At 37.2% G+C, this 15,598-nt stretch overlaps 1 protein-coding gene and 1 pseudogene across 3 annotated transcripts in view; one reads left to right on the top strand and one right to left on the bottom strand.

Moving 5' to 3' along the window:
* Positions 1–15,598, top strand: part of LOC134207740 (protein retinal degeneration B) — a 264,455-nt gene that overhangs the window by 192,524 nt on the left and 56,333 nt on the right. The window lies entirely within an intron of this gene.
* On the bottom strand, positions 869–3,163 carry LOC134219230 (uncharacterized; annotated as a pseudogene).

Here is a 15,598-nt window from a genome sequence, read left to right as displayed (position 1 = left end):
ATTCCCACACACTTCGAAAAAATCATGTAAATCTAAGTGATGTTGGATGCACATAAAAGGAGCGATCCGTTGGACATAATTTTACGTCACTTCTTAAAATTACATGACATTGAAATTCTAAATCAGAATTTACGTTCGATGACTTAAAAAGATGTTATGCAACTTGAAATTACTTCCCAAATTAAAGTCATCGTTGATGTAATTTTAAATGACCATTGCTGCAACTTTCTACTGCAAATGATTTAACCATACTTACCATACCAGTATTCACAATGCCAAATTATATTCAGCAATCAAATTGTACCTCATGTGAAGCTCTCCACGATAATCAGTGAGCGGCTGATATACAAATTTAGGTCGAAGTACAATCGAAAAAAGAAATAAATCAAGATTTCTATGTTATGTTGCACTATGCAGCCTAAAAATAGAATTCGTCCTTTATTCGTTAGAAAGCATTTTTTTAAATATATTTGCTCGTGAATCGTATCAATAACAAATACTAACAAACATTGCCTTTATTGCAGATTCGTTCCAGTTTCATATTCCTAGTTTATTCACACAAACATGTTTTGCAAGTCGGGGACAGTTAATCGAGATTCAAATATATATTTTTCAAATCTTTTGGATACTCGTAGAAGCAGGTCAAATTGTTGATACATACATGCATTAATGTTCGATCCGCTTTTTACAAATCATTTTTTTTTTTGTATTTGAAATTCTTAGATCAATGGATATTTCACTATGTCTGAGCGAATAATGTTGTGAACTACATTGGGTTTCGGATATATTGGATAATAATTAAAAACTAAAACTATTATATGTATTGGTTTCGCTATCGTTTATATTTTAAAAAACAGTTGTGGTTGTTTTACTAATTGACGTGTATTATAATGAAACGTGTTAAATAATAATCTCTGCTGTAACTAATAGTAATCTCTCAAGTTCGGAAAATGTTAGAATTCATTTTACGTCTAACGTATGAGAAGCTTAACTAACCATCTATGATGCGGCCGGCACATGGTTCGAAATCGCTTCAATGACGCTCTGAACCAGACGCTGTTGTTTGCTTTGGATTTAGATCCTGTTATCGGAATAATTTTGAAGAAGTAGGATTGCACCAACTTCAAAAACTTGGAGGTGCATTTCATATACATCAAATTATAAATGTAATGCACCGCCAACAACTCACCAACCGCGGTGATGACGTCGTTCGATCCCTCGGTGAGGCAAACTTGTTCCGCAAATACGTAGAATACGTGGCCATTATTGCCAAGATCTTGAAAGCAAAAGACAAAAGCGTTAATCAACAGTGGGTTGAGTTTCTTCACATTAAGTAACACCAGAGGCAAAGGAGGCTTATGGATTCTTGAGTAAGTTTTGGGAACAAAAAAGACAACACCGTCTTCGACCAGAGGTCATACAGACTGAACACTCAACACCTAGACAACGGACTGGACACACATATCACCCAGTGGACCGGTGGAGAATTTTTCGATCACGAAAAGTTTCCTCCTTACCGGGGCGGGATTCGAACCCACACTCCATAGCTCATGCGTCTAGACGATTGACGTCGCTAACCACACGGCCATCAGTATATGTCACAAATTATAAAAAAAATTAAATATATATACATTTTGCCATAACATTTACCTAATTTCTGACCAACAAAAGCCCAGTCTAAATTGCAATACTTTTATAATTTTTGTTTTCAAATTGTAAAAAAGTTAATAGCAAAGATTTTGTTTAGATATGTTGACTTAAAATTTAAAAAAAAAACAAAGGGGAAGGTCAATTACATTTGTTAAAACTTTTTTCCATGCTACATACTGTTTAAACATGTGTGTATTGCTTAAAATGGCCATTAAAGCATTAATTTTATTCATTTTCCATTTATGATTATATTTATGGCAACTAATATTCGTCATAACCACAAGTAACATGATCCGTTACATACCGACACAAACAAGCACCGGCCCGACACATTCTGTTGTTATTTCTGATGCCTTTGTTCCAAGCTAAAAATACAAAAATACTATAGTGGTTGGTAGTAACACATTATGCAAGAGACTTACTTCTTTCTGAATGATGAGTTCGTTGACATTTTCCCCGAGCAAAGAGCACAATGACGCAATGATGTCGTAGTCCGAAGGTGTATGATCCAGTCCGATTTTTGGTCGACTTTTCAAAAAGTCAACAATTTTCGTTCGTTTACCCACAAATAGCTTCTCGAATGTGTCCATAGGCACGCCTGTTGCTTTCTCGAAATGGTAGCTTATAAGTTGTCGTCGGCGAAGAATGGGAAGACCAGTAACAATATCCTTAAGGTTCTTTGGTTCATCCAACCGAAATCGCACGTATGACTGAGAGACTGAGAGAAACTCATCGTTCAATACTTTCGGATCGTTTCTGACAAGTTTCCCTACGATGTCCTTGGAACAGTCTTTAGAAACCGCCGTCCAATACTCTTTGAGTGTGCCGGCTTTCACATTTTATTCCTACGAACCTCGGCGACTGAAAGCTTCGCATCCGGATCCTTGAAACGGTTCAAGTAAGAATTTCGGTTGATAAGTTTATGCTTCAATGCAACATGACTATTATGATTAATGCATCCATCATCGTCTATGAAATTTAGACCCGAGTATTTCGAGTGAACTTGCCGTGCAACTGATTCCATCGTACACGCTGATATTTCGGTATCAATGCAACGCATTTGATCGACGATATTATTCGTCAAAGTGGTCATATCAGATTTGGGGAACTGAACACCGCGAGGAATACTTTTGTCGGGATTTTGGTCTCGAAACTCTTGCAAACGATTCAACTGCCCAATAATATTGTCACCGATTTTCGTCCAATTCACACTGAAAGTACGAAATTTCATCTCTGTCGATGCGTGACGTTTTTCGCTTTTGGTGAGTTTTACATCTTCCTCTGCTACCGATCTTTTCACTGATGTGTTTGGTGATATGTTCTCTTCATCGGAAATGCCTTCAATCAATTCTTCCATTATTGATCCTTGCTTCATTACAACCGCCGAATCGCAATCTTGTATTTCTTCGACAATAACGGTCTCATCTTGCTCCACTTTACTGTTAAGTAAAGTTTCCAATGGGTTGATATACGGGAGTGATGACGTAGATGCTTGGTTACTGTCCGGCAAAAGGCGACGAGATTTGATTGGCGTAGCACCATGAATGGATCAACGGATGTATGACCAGAACCAGAGTTCGATGAAATAGATAGTCGGTTGTCGTTGTACATAGCAGTATTATTATTAGGTCCCAGAGAAGACGGAACAGCGGTTACGCTACGATTGAGTGTTTGCTCCGGCGCACTAGATACGACGGCGACGATTTTTGGCATTTTAAAGGAAGTGACAGTCTGGAGCTGTGATGGTCGGTTGCCGTCGGGAATAATTGTGCTGAGATTTTGTGTTCGTAATACTAGAGAAGGATCAGAGGCGGTATAACAAGAATCAACCGTTTGTTCCGGCGCACCAGATACGACAGTGACGATTCTTGGCAGTTGAACTGGGACCACGTCTTGAAGCGATGACGGGCGGTTGCCATCTGACATAATGCTGCTGAGATTTTGTCCGTGTAGTGCCAGAGAAGGATTCCCGGTAGTATGGCCATTGTCAACCACTTGCTCTGGAAAACCAGATACCATGGCGACAATGTTTGGTGTTTCTGCATTTACGTTGTTCATACTGTCCATGTCATGATCGTCAGCTGAAATTTAATAAATACAGATAATAAATAATATATTGATTTTAGAGAGACTGATGAAAAAGTCATTTTTCTTAATTCTAGATACGTTTTTGCACCTCTCTCTCTCTAACCTTTGATAGGAAATAACATATACTCATAAATAGGCCAAACCAGTCATCAATACTGAATTTTCGAAACGACTTAGTAGCATTTTTTCTGGATTTTTCAACCCCCCTTCCCTCATGTAAGATTTTTTTCATACAAATGATTTTTTTATTTATATGGTGCGTATCATATTTGCAGACTTAAGCAAATTTTGAAAAGTAATATAGGTAAAGTTGCGCAAAAAGGATCTGCTAACACTGATTCTGAATTATGCTCATGTTTAGAGGCCCCTGAATAAGAGAAACGCGGATAGGTATGTGCCGCCTATCGAACCGTCAAAAAACAGCAGCCAATCGAGCAGGAGACCTGTCAAGCAGCCAAAATTTTGCTCAAATACTGAAAACGGCCAAATTCGATTTTATGCCATTTCTAAGTAAACAAAATTGAATGTATTTTACATTAGTTTGCAGTAATATATGCAAGTCATTTATAGAATATGAAATGAAATTCCATTGTTCATTGGATTCTATTGTTATGTGATGTGCACTAGAGTGATTCAAATTTTGACTTTTTCGCTCCCCTATGCTTAAACGTTGACATTTGCTGTTTTATTAATCCTCCTAAATTTTTAGTTAATTTGGATGTAACTAGACTGAGCACGAGCAGTTTGAAGTTTGTATGGAAATTACTATAGAAATCGTCACTAAAGCAAAAGACCGTTCCGTGTTGCAACCCATCAAATATTCAAATGTAATCGACCCGATGACTTCATAGAATACTTCCTTAGTTATAGGACAGTTGTTGTTGCGAAGTGATCTGACTTTTGTAAACAAAGTTATAAAGAAAACAAAAATGCTCATTATTGATATTGATGTTATTCTTTTACGTGTTAAATTGAATTTACCACGATTCAGTATTTCCCCAATTACTTTTCTTATAAGCACAGAATCGTTTCGCAACAAAGACGACCAGTTTCATTGCAACATTTTCTATGTTGCCAATAAAGTCGTATATTTTTAGAACTTAATGAGTAACGTTACGGAACGGTTTTCCACGAAAGTGACTGTTTTCATAGTAATTTTCATACAAACTTCAAACTGCTCGTGCTTAGTCTAGTTACATCCAAATCAGCTAAAAATTTAGGAGGATTAATAAAACAGCAAATGTCATCGTTTAAGCATAGGGGAGCGAAAAACTCAAAATTTGAATCACTCTAATGTGCACACATAAAATAGAGTATTGTGAGACTTTATCTACATAAACAATTTCATCCTTTTCATGTGTTGTTCTTTGATGAAGAAGATTGAATGCAGTGTTGGCAGAGTCATAGTTTCTATCCGCGTTTCTCTTATTCAGGCCTTCTTCTTCTTCTTGGCATTACATCCCCAAACTGGGACAGAGCCGCCTCGCAGCTTAGTGTTCATTAAGCACTTCCACAGTTATTAACTGCGAGGTTTCTAAGCCAAGTTACCATTTTTGCATTCGTATATCATGAGGCTAACACGATGATACTTTTATGCCCAGGGTAGTCGAGACAATTTCCAATCCGAAAATTGCCTAGACCGGCACCGGGAATCGAACCCAGCCACCCTCAGCATGGTCTTGCTTTGTAACCGCGCATCTTACCGCACGGCTAAGGAGGGCCCTCTACTCATGTTCTTATTTTGGGAACTTCCAATTTTGCTCAATCCTTCAAGTTACTTTAGAACGTTAATTTCGTGCGTGCGATGCGCTCAAAATCCGCCTACAGAATGACTGCTTTTCTTCGCAGAGTCCGACCTTCTTGCAAGTTAAACGGAAACCAACACTCATACATGTATGATCCGCTGTACACCCTTTATTATCACTCTTTTTCTGTCCTACGTAGCGGGGACAATCGCAGTGCTTGCATCCGAAAATCAACACACACACATTTCTAGATTGCCTTGAGAATAGGTCGTAGAGAGACTCTCTTTGTTCACGCTCTCTTTCGCTTGTACATAAGTTAGTTTTGCATATTTTGCCATATTTTCACTTCAGAACGATAGACAAAGTTATAATTTTTCATTTCGTTCATTTATTTTCTACATCATCAATCATCGTCATCATTATACTGGTTCGAAACTAGTTCGAAAACCGTATTGATCCAGAATTTATACTAGAATAAATAAACACATTTTTTATTAAAAACTCAATGCTTACTATTTATACCACATGCACTTTTAAAGCTTTTTAATTCATTGCCAAAGTTGTCTACAAACTGCAAACAAGTGAGCTTCTTGTTCCTACTTTATTGGGTGGTGTATATTGAAATGTTTTTATTAGCTGGAACAAATTTCATACATTTTATTTTATTGCGTTTAAATTCGCCATAATAATTATACGGCGATAGCAATACTGTCGGAGCTAATGTCGGAACGTCTGTGCGCAATTTGTACGGTACAACTTGCCCACAGACGGTCCAACTTGACTCAGACCGAACCAAATTTCCTGGGGGCGGAGTCAAAGTTGAATAACATGTCGGACCGAGTGTGGGGTTCCTGACTCTGACTAAAACCCGGCCATCAATTGAGCAATACATCGGGAGGAAGCTATCAAGAGTACCGTGCAAACTCAAACTTCGGACGCTTAAGCACTTTCTGATATATAATCATCCTGTTTACTCACATTTTTAATCACACAATTTAAATCACCATTGCAATCATCAAGTAAAGTATTCATCTTTGAACTACGTATTCAATATGTGCAAGATATTGCGAAGAATGTTTGCAATTTAAGAAAATGTCCGGCTTCTGTTTGATTCAAACCTCGGACACCGGCGGGTTTGGATTCATATTTCGGACACACAGATTCAAACTTCGGACACCTGATTACACAGTACTAGGAAGAATAATTGAAAACAATTCTCACTGCACAGCACAAACTGTCTTTTAATCATTCCGTTGCATTGTTTTAACATGTCTTATTAGAATGTAACTATACTAAAACAAGCTAAGTCTATTAGTCCTTTCTACCCAGCTTGACGAAACATTTCGATGAAATATTTCAGAAAATTTCCCATACGAATTGAAGCGTCCGAAGTTTGAGTATGTCCGAAATTTGATTCTCCACGGTATTCAAAGAAAATTTAAAACACATGCGCAAGCCGCAACGACCTCAGAAATCGGTCCCGGTCGCTAACTCGCTGCTAACTCGTTTCCTGACAGAGTATATGCGACGAGCAATGCGACGCGACGCGACTCGATTAAAGAAGAACAATCATTATCAATGACCTGTCAAATTGCACTATCGCGTCGCGTCGCATTGCATGTCGCGTTTACTCTGCCTCAGAGCATAAAATATTCATCTTCATGAACCTACTCCGGTCCGATTTTTGACGAACATCGCATGATTATTCAAAACATATAATGACATACTCAGACTAGAGATAATTTAACAATTTGTAGAATGTGTATAAATACTCAATGACCAATATTCAACCGAATATTGACAGTGCAAACCGATTATGAATGTGTTTGGAAGCGAGCTGACTATTGAAGAAAGGTGGACACTCTGCTCTGGCTTGCCTCTAAGACGGCCCGGCAGTAGCGATCACCACAGCACCGGCACTATCTAACTGACTATGCAAGAACCCTTGCAGCCTACCCGTGGCATCTACCACTACTAGAGCGAGCTTGGTGTACACAGTAGCCTACTGCTGCAATTGCTGTTGTTCTAGACAGTTTCGACATAATCTGTTGAGCTGTGCTCACCGAATTCTTAGAGTGTAGGAATTTGTGGTGTGATACATCATTTTTTTTTGTTAAATATCTTGGCTTTCATATCAATTTTTCGCAAATTTCATATCAATTTGTCCATTTCGAAACATGTGCTGTGCATATGCACAGCCAAGATATTTAACAAAAAATGGTTTTCGTACGGCCGAGTTGCCGAATAATATGCAATTAATGGTAAATCAATGTTAATAGTAGAATTCAACAAGGGCCTTCCAAAGCCATGCGGTAAAATGCGGGGCTACAAAGCAAGACCATGCTGAAGGTGGCTGGGTTCCATTCCCGGTCCGGTCTAGGAAATTTTCAGGTTGGACATTTTCTTGACTTTCCTGGTCATAAAAGTATCATCGTGTTAGCCTCATGACATACGAATGTAAAAATGGTAATTTGGCTTAGAAACCTCGCAGTTAATAACTGCGAGGTGCGGAATCAACACTCAGCTGCGAGACGACAATGTCACAGAGGATATGTAATACAAATTAGAAGAAGTAGAAGAAGAAGTAGAACTCATCAATATTCTGAGTAAAGTGGCATTATTCCAATACAGTCAACTATAGCTCGATGGACTAAACTCGTAGCCCATCTAGTAAAAAAAACTTTCGTTTGTTGGGTTAAGATTTCATCTGTCAACTCAGCGAATACAATATAAGGGAACGTCCACAAATTACGTAACGCTTAGAGGGGGGGTGGTTGAGTGAAGTGTGACGATCCATACAAAACTTTCAGAAGCTTCATACAAAAAGTGTGACATAGGGGGAGGGGGAGGGGGGTGTTGGAAAAGTCCAATTTTTGCGTTACGTAATTAATGGATCTTCCCTAACGTAATTTTGGCCAGATCCTATCGATCCAATAAAATTAAATACAATTTATCGTTGAATGCAACGTGTTGCAAAAAAAATTCAGGTGAGGGTTAGTGCTTTAAAGTGGGCAAGACTTTTTTGACGTAAGACAAATTATTTTTGTCATTACTTTCGATCCCATAGTCCGATCAGGCCAGTTTTTATTAGAAAACAATGTCATTTTTATTAGAAAACAAATCAGTTAAAGATGAATGCCCAAAAATTGGGCGAGACTGCGCACACACAGACATCACCTCAATTTCTTCGAATTGAGTTGATCGGTGTATAACACTATGGGCACCTCCGGGCCCTCTATAAAAAGAATAAGAGAAAGAAAAAAAAACAAAATTTCTCCGGGCCTTCTACAAAAACTAACAAAAAGGTCTCCGGGCCTTCTATGAAAAGTTTGTTTTTGGAGCGAACATATAGCCTTTACGTATACTTTATACAAGAAAGGAAAAAAACTAAGTGCAGCTGAGAGAAAACTCGAACGGCGTAAGCAACGGGAGTAGGTACTTTCGGAGGTAGAGGAAAGCTTTGCCAGAAACGACACGCGTGGGATCTTCAAAACGACATACGCAAGAAGAGCGCACCAGCGCCAGTCATGAGGGTAGAGGGAGTTATTGAAAAACGGCCAATCGGTCAGAAAAGACACAATCAGAATCGGGACGATGGACAATCACTGGAGTCACCAACGCTAGACAAAGTGAACAAGATTTTTCGAGAGCTGGGTAGCTCGAAAACCCATCGAGCTTCTCAAAGTTGGGAGTGACCGGCGATCGAAAAAATCTACCAAGTGATTGAAATTATTTGGGAGAAGAAATGCCTTCGAGCTGGATTGATGGCCCCATACGTGCTTAGAGATATCTTTTCAGTATTATTATAAGTAAATTAGTATGCATGAGCTGATCAGTTTATATATAATTCGCGTCGAGTTCGAAAGTTCATCAAGTTTAGTATAGTTCACCATGTTATTAAACTGTGACGGATTATATCACGGAATTTATGATTATCACGTATAACACATCCCAAAATAGACAAAATTTACATTTTAGTCATCGTTCATTCTAATTAATTATTTTGGTTACGTACCCTATTTATTGTATACATTAGAATGCATCCAAATAACCGAAGGGGGGCTTTATCCGTTCTATCAAATGCCACAAAAACAATTGAAATGAAGATAATACGCTAGGAGAAGAATGAATTCTGTCATTAAAAGGAAAAGTAGCATCATGAAAAAAAATTCACAGCGAGGTATGGGATGCAGCTCTCAAAATAATTTTCAAAATTAAAAACTGATATTTATTTACAAATAATTTATAGCATGAGGTTAGAATTTTGATTGTCTACATTATACATATATTAATTTGATTTTTAATGACAATGAAGTTTTCTCTTGAAATGATTCCGGAGATGGTACTACTTTTAATGTTTATTGAATTTCTAATCCCGCCCAATAAATCATTTTCAAAATAAACTCTGTTTGTAATTTTTAAAATTATTTTCAATTCCGTTGGCTATACCTTGCCGTGCTAAATTTCAGTGATTCTACTTTTCCTCTGATGACAGCGTTCATCCACTTCTCCTCGCGTATTCCCGACTTCCATACGCTTCCACCAAAATTATGTTCAACGCTTCGTTTGATAGGCGTTTAGTCTATTTTTCTGGAGTGATAGAGAATATTTCGGGTGTCAAGCTTGCGAAAAATTCGTTCCTTTCGATCACAACCGACACAACACAAACTAGTGATTCTTGTTTACGTCCCGCAATCGTGACCACCTAGGGATCCTATAATGAGAGATATGCAAATACTTTTCCAGACGATTTAGCAACGCTGTTACTTTTGTTAGCAAACGCTTCCAGCACTTGCCGCAGAGCAAAATGTTGAAGCTTCTATATGACTTTGCATTTCATAACAATTTGGAATATGTTTGTCTGTCCACTAACAGTGTTTAAATAAGCATTATCACTAAAATAAAAGTGCAATTCAAATAGGCGAAACACGATACATAAACTAGATTACTTCTACTCGCGAAAGTAAAACAAAATGTTTATTCGATGAAACTTTTCTTGAAATCTATCTCAATACCTCTCAACCTCGTCACAATCTGCAACAATAACAACGTTCATTTGGCTCACGTTTTGACAGTTCTCAATACTCGATTGGCTTACAATGGCCGCTTTCGCATATCTCTCATTATAGGATCCCTATGACCACCCACCGTCGTGACGTGCTTCAATTTAACGAAACATTTTGACAACATACACGGTAAAAAAACTAAGGCACCAACATTTCAAAAAGGCGAAACTGCTTTTGTAATAGGCCTTTTCACGAGACGTTTAAAGTCAGCTGGCTTAATCGTCAATTGACAGTTATTCAATGAAACTGACAGCCTCGGACTTGCGGGCCTGTTCAGCGGTTGTAAACAAGTGCAGCCTCGGCAGTGTCACATGAAAAGGCCCAAGGCCTGTATATTGGGCTGTTTACATATGAGCTAGTTTTAGCGGACAATGTACTATCCGACAATACTAGCGCGAAATTAGCATAATGTAAACACAATTAGCTGATGACAATTCCTGTTTACATTATGCTAATACCGCGCTGTATTGTCGGATAGTGTATTGTCCGCTAGAACTAGCGAATATGTAAACGGGCCATATATGAGCTAGTTCTAACGGACAATGCACTATTCGACAATACTAGTGCGATATTAGCATAATGTAAACAGAAATTGTCATCTGCTAATAGTGCTTACATTATGCTAATATCACGCTAGTATTGTCGAATAGTGCATTGTCCGCTAATGTCCAATAATGGCCAGTTTACATATTCACTAGTTCTAGCGGACAATGCACTATCCGACAATACTAGCGCAATATTAGCACAATGTAAACGCTTATTATGGGCCGTTTACATATTCGCTAGTTCTAGCAGACAATGCACTATCCGACAATACTAGCGCGAAATTAGCATAATGTAAACACAATTAGCCGATGACAATTCCTGTTTACATTGTGCTAATATCGCGCTAGTATTGTCGGCTAGTGCATTGTCCGCTAGAACTAGCTTATATGTAAACGGGTCAGAGCTTCTCACGTCGCTGGGAGCTAATTTGTGCTCCCCTACGCAATCCAACGCCATTTATAGCCCATTTACATATTCGCTAGTTCTAGCAGATAATGCACTGTCCGACAATACTTGCGCGATATTAGCATAATGTAAACACTTATTAGCGAGGACAATTCCTGTTTACATTGTGCTAATATCGCGCTAGTATTGTGGGATAGTGCATTGTCCGCTAGAACTAGCGAATATATAAACAGGCCATTATGGCCCGTTTACATATATAGTAGCTCTAGCGGACAATTCACTATCCGACAAATACTAGCGCAAAATTAGCATAGAGTAAACGCTTATTAGCGAGAACAATTCCTGTTTACATTGAGCTAATATCGCGCTAGTATTGTCGGATACTGCATTGCTTGATAGAACTAGCGAATATGTAAACGGGCCATTAATGAAAGAAGGGCATTCTCCACTGCACTGCACTGAAAGAAATTTTCTAATTTTCTTCAGGTGGGAAAGAGATAGAGTAAATCCGTTCAATTATTATATGTTTCCACTAATCACGCAAAAAAAAATTGCAGTCGAAACTACCATTCCGAGGGTTATTTTAAGAACATGCACCGACGATTTTCAGCAGATAACAAACCCGTTTGATTTTACTGAGAGAGAGAAGCCAGCTCACTGACAGATCGTTTATTTACTATGTTTTCTTCTTCTTTATTTGTGTGGAAACCGAGGAAACTCAACAAATCAAAGTAACATTTCATAACGTCGGAAGTAACATTTTTCACTCCAATAAAAACTTGTTCGAATTAGCTGATTTTAATGGTTAAAAACTTCATAACGTACAACAAACCCGATTTCTCATAATACGGGATCATTCACATGAATAATTACGGGTTCAATTCACTGTAGCAGATATAAGAAAAGTTGCGAACATAAAGCGCTAAATAAATAATTTTGGTTACGACCATTTGAAGTTGCATCGCAGTGTTTACTTTTTCGGTTCGCAGTGACTGGATCGCGGTGACATTAGGATGAACGTAAATAAAACGAGCTGTCTTCTCTCTCAGGATTTCACTATGCGTGCAGTAAAAATCAACTGCCGTTGCGGAATGTTGTCACATGAACTGAAACAGTAAACTTCTTTTAAACCATGGTACAATTTTCTGAAATTTCAAGGTAATTTTAAAAACAGAGCGTAGTCTACAAAACAGTAGTTTTTACAAAATTTCAGTCAAATTAACAACGGATTCAGGTAAATTCACTACTGGTTCAGCTCATGTAACAACATTCCGCCAGGATCACAGTTGATTTTTACTGCGCGTATAGTAAAATCAAACGGTTTTGTTATCTGCTGAAAATCGCAGGTACATATTCTTATAATAACTTAAAATAAGTAGTAGTATTTATCCACAGCAACATTTTTTTGCGTGTATGAATGATCGTAGTCTGAATAGACGAATCCAAGTAAAAATAAGAAGGAGACCCACGAAGGTGTTAACTTTGACAGATCCTACAGCACATCACAGGAAGATAATTTTAATATGCTTGTAATAGATTCTAGACAATTTGTAATTAAAATCTAATTAATGTACGATACGGAAAAAGTACGGTTTGGACACATAAATTACATATTTGGAAGCTTATCTCAAATTTTTGTATTTTTTCTAAAAATGTATCTATCATACAGTTCGGAACTTTTTCCGTATCATTCATCAATCAGATTTTAATTACATTTTGTTTAGAATTTATTACAAGCATTTCAAAATTATCTTCCTATGCTGTGCTGTAGGATCTGTCAAAGTTAACACCGTCGTGTGTCTTCTTATTTTTACTTGGATTCTTCTATAGCTACCATAGTGAATTCATTGCTTCAAAGCATTATGTACGCATCAATCAGATTTCAATGACATTTTTGCTAGAATTTATAATAAGCATTTTAAAATGATCTCCGTATGCTGAGCCATGGGACTTTCGGTTGTCTTTTTTCTTATTTTGTATTCGTCTCAGCACATCTACCTCCTAACGAAGCTGGACTAATAAATAACATTATTTAATTTTGCAAGTACTTTAATCTCCCCTCTTCATTGGATTAAAATGTTCACGGGTACCTTTTTACCCATTAAAGGGTACTTTACTAGCACAGTGTTCTTTTTTGACGAAAGTGGCTACAGCATAAATTATCAAAGTGACGTATCTATCTCAAAACATTTCCTACTCAAATTCTCGCTTAACTTTTCAAAAGGACCTAAGTAACATTTTTTTCATGAATTAATTTGAATAGCGCAATCAACAGAACAACATGATAGCTATTGATTGCTGTATTCAAATTATTTCAAGAAAAAATATTATAAATCCTTTGAAAAGTTAAGCGAGAATTATAAAAATTTCATCACCTATAATGTATCTGAGATACAAGTACCTATAATACAAGTAACTACTAACAAAAATCTGAAGCAATGAAATTCTCAAACTAAATGTTAAGCTATGGCCTTCTTTGAAATTGGCAGTGCAGGATTTGAACTATCTGTTCAGTGGTTGTAAACATATGCTCAGTTTCAGCAGTGTCACATGAAAAACCGATTTCCTGGTATAAAAAACTATTTGAGTGGTGTGTTTTTTCTTCTTGGTCTACAATATAGATAGTGGAATATATAGATGAGCGAAGATAAATCCACTGTCTCCAAACGAACTGTCAAACGTGTCTCCAAACGAGCATGACGTCACGATTTCAATGGAAACGTTAAAGGCTGTGACGTCATATGCGCGTGTGCACGGGCAAAAAAATCGACTCAGCCATGCTTTCGCTCATCTATAGATTCTACTATCTATAGTCTACAATACTTGCTTCGCAGATAAGTCGTTTTGAAAATTTGGTATTGATATCATGTTTACATCGTTTATATTATTAAATTTTACTACAACTGAACGAACGCCGCACCTTGTATGAATCACACATAAGTCAATAGTCAAAACAAGATTTGAACAGTGTTGCAGCAAACAATAATTTATTAGTAAAAAGTTATTAATAATACGACAAAAGTCAAAAATCTGTAAGGTAAGAACGATTTTCTGTTAAAGTGCTCTATCTCACAATCAATTATATCTTTTAACAGATCAAATCTACGATCAATTTTTGAATATATCCCACCAAACTGTCTGACGCAACGGCAGAAGTAATTGAAATTTGGAATAATAGGAATTGTACATGGGTAGGTAAAAAATTCATTCTTGTTTTTTAGTGATTCAATCGATGATTATCACAAAGCAAATTTTCTTGCACAATGTTACATACCGTTCGAAGCTCGATTATCGTTTGAGGTCTCGTATTGTAATTGGCTCCATGATTCGTCGGGTGCTAGCAGCATCAGCACATTGTCCTTGAAGAACTTCAAGGCAAGGTCTGTAGTTATTTGGCATCCATCAGTTTCTGTTACAATCCGGCTTATTGGCTTCCTTAGAATGTTTGATCCTTGGTAAAAAGGAAAAAGTGATATTATATTGGATAGTAACATTAATGCTAAATTATTTACCTTTTTCCAGTAAACTGTGGATACTTGTCGTAGTGGGAATTATAAATCGATGCATTCGTGATGAGTCACAAATTTTGAATCCAATTATTCCATCCATTTTCATGAGTTGTTGTTTTATTGGTTACTGGTTTTACTTTTTTTCATGCCGTACTAGTTGATGAGTGGTATCGCGTGTTTTATGAACAAATACTCGTTGTTCGAATCGATAAATGAAATTATTGGTGTTCTATCGATGAGCTCTACAATATCGTATACCTCTGTCGCCAAACTTTCTGTATCAATTAACAACACGCCTTTCTCTTGTATATTACGTACCTTTCTTTTGTCGCCCAGGAAAATAATTCGATTTTCTGTGGGGTTATATATTAGTAACTCAATGCGTAATATGTAGAAGCATTCACCGAATCCGTCGTGATGTAGAAATACATAGGAATCTTTTTTATACGAATAACCCCGGAATGATGCTTCTTCGGCGAAAATATTTCCTTCGTCCAATAGTTTAAAATTATTCAAAACTATTTTCCATTGTTCTGGAAGGTCAGAACAGTTTTCGATGTATTTTTCTACCAGAAATTCATTCTCGAAC

Source organism: Armigeres subalbatus, chromosome 1 (genome assembly GCF_024139115.2).
Source record: "Armigeres subalbatus isolate Guangzhou_Male chromosome 1, GZ_Asu_2, whole genome shotgun sequence".
NCBI classification, from domain to species: Eukaryota; Metazoa; Arthropoda; class Insecta; order Diptera; family Culicidae; genus Armigeres; species Armigeres subalbatus.
Note: the sequence above shows the minus strand (reverse complement) of the source record. Positions and strands in the feature narration are given on the sequence as shown.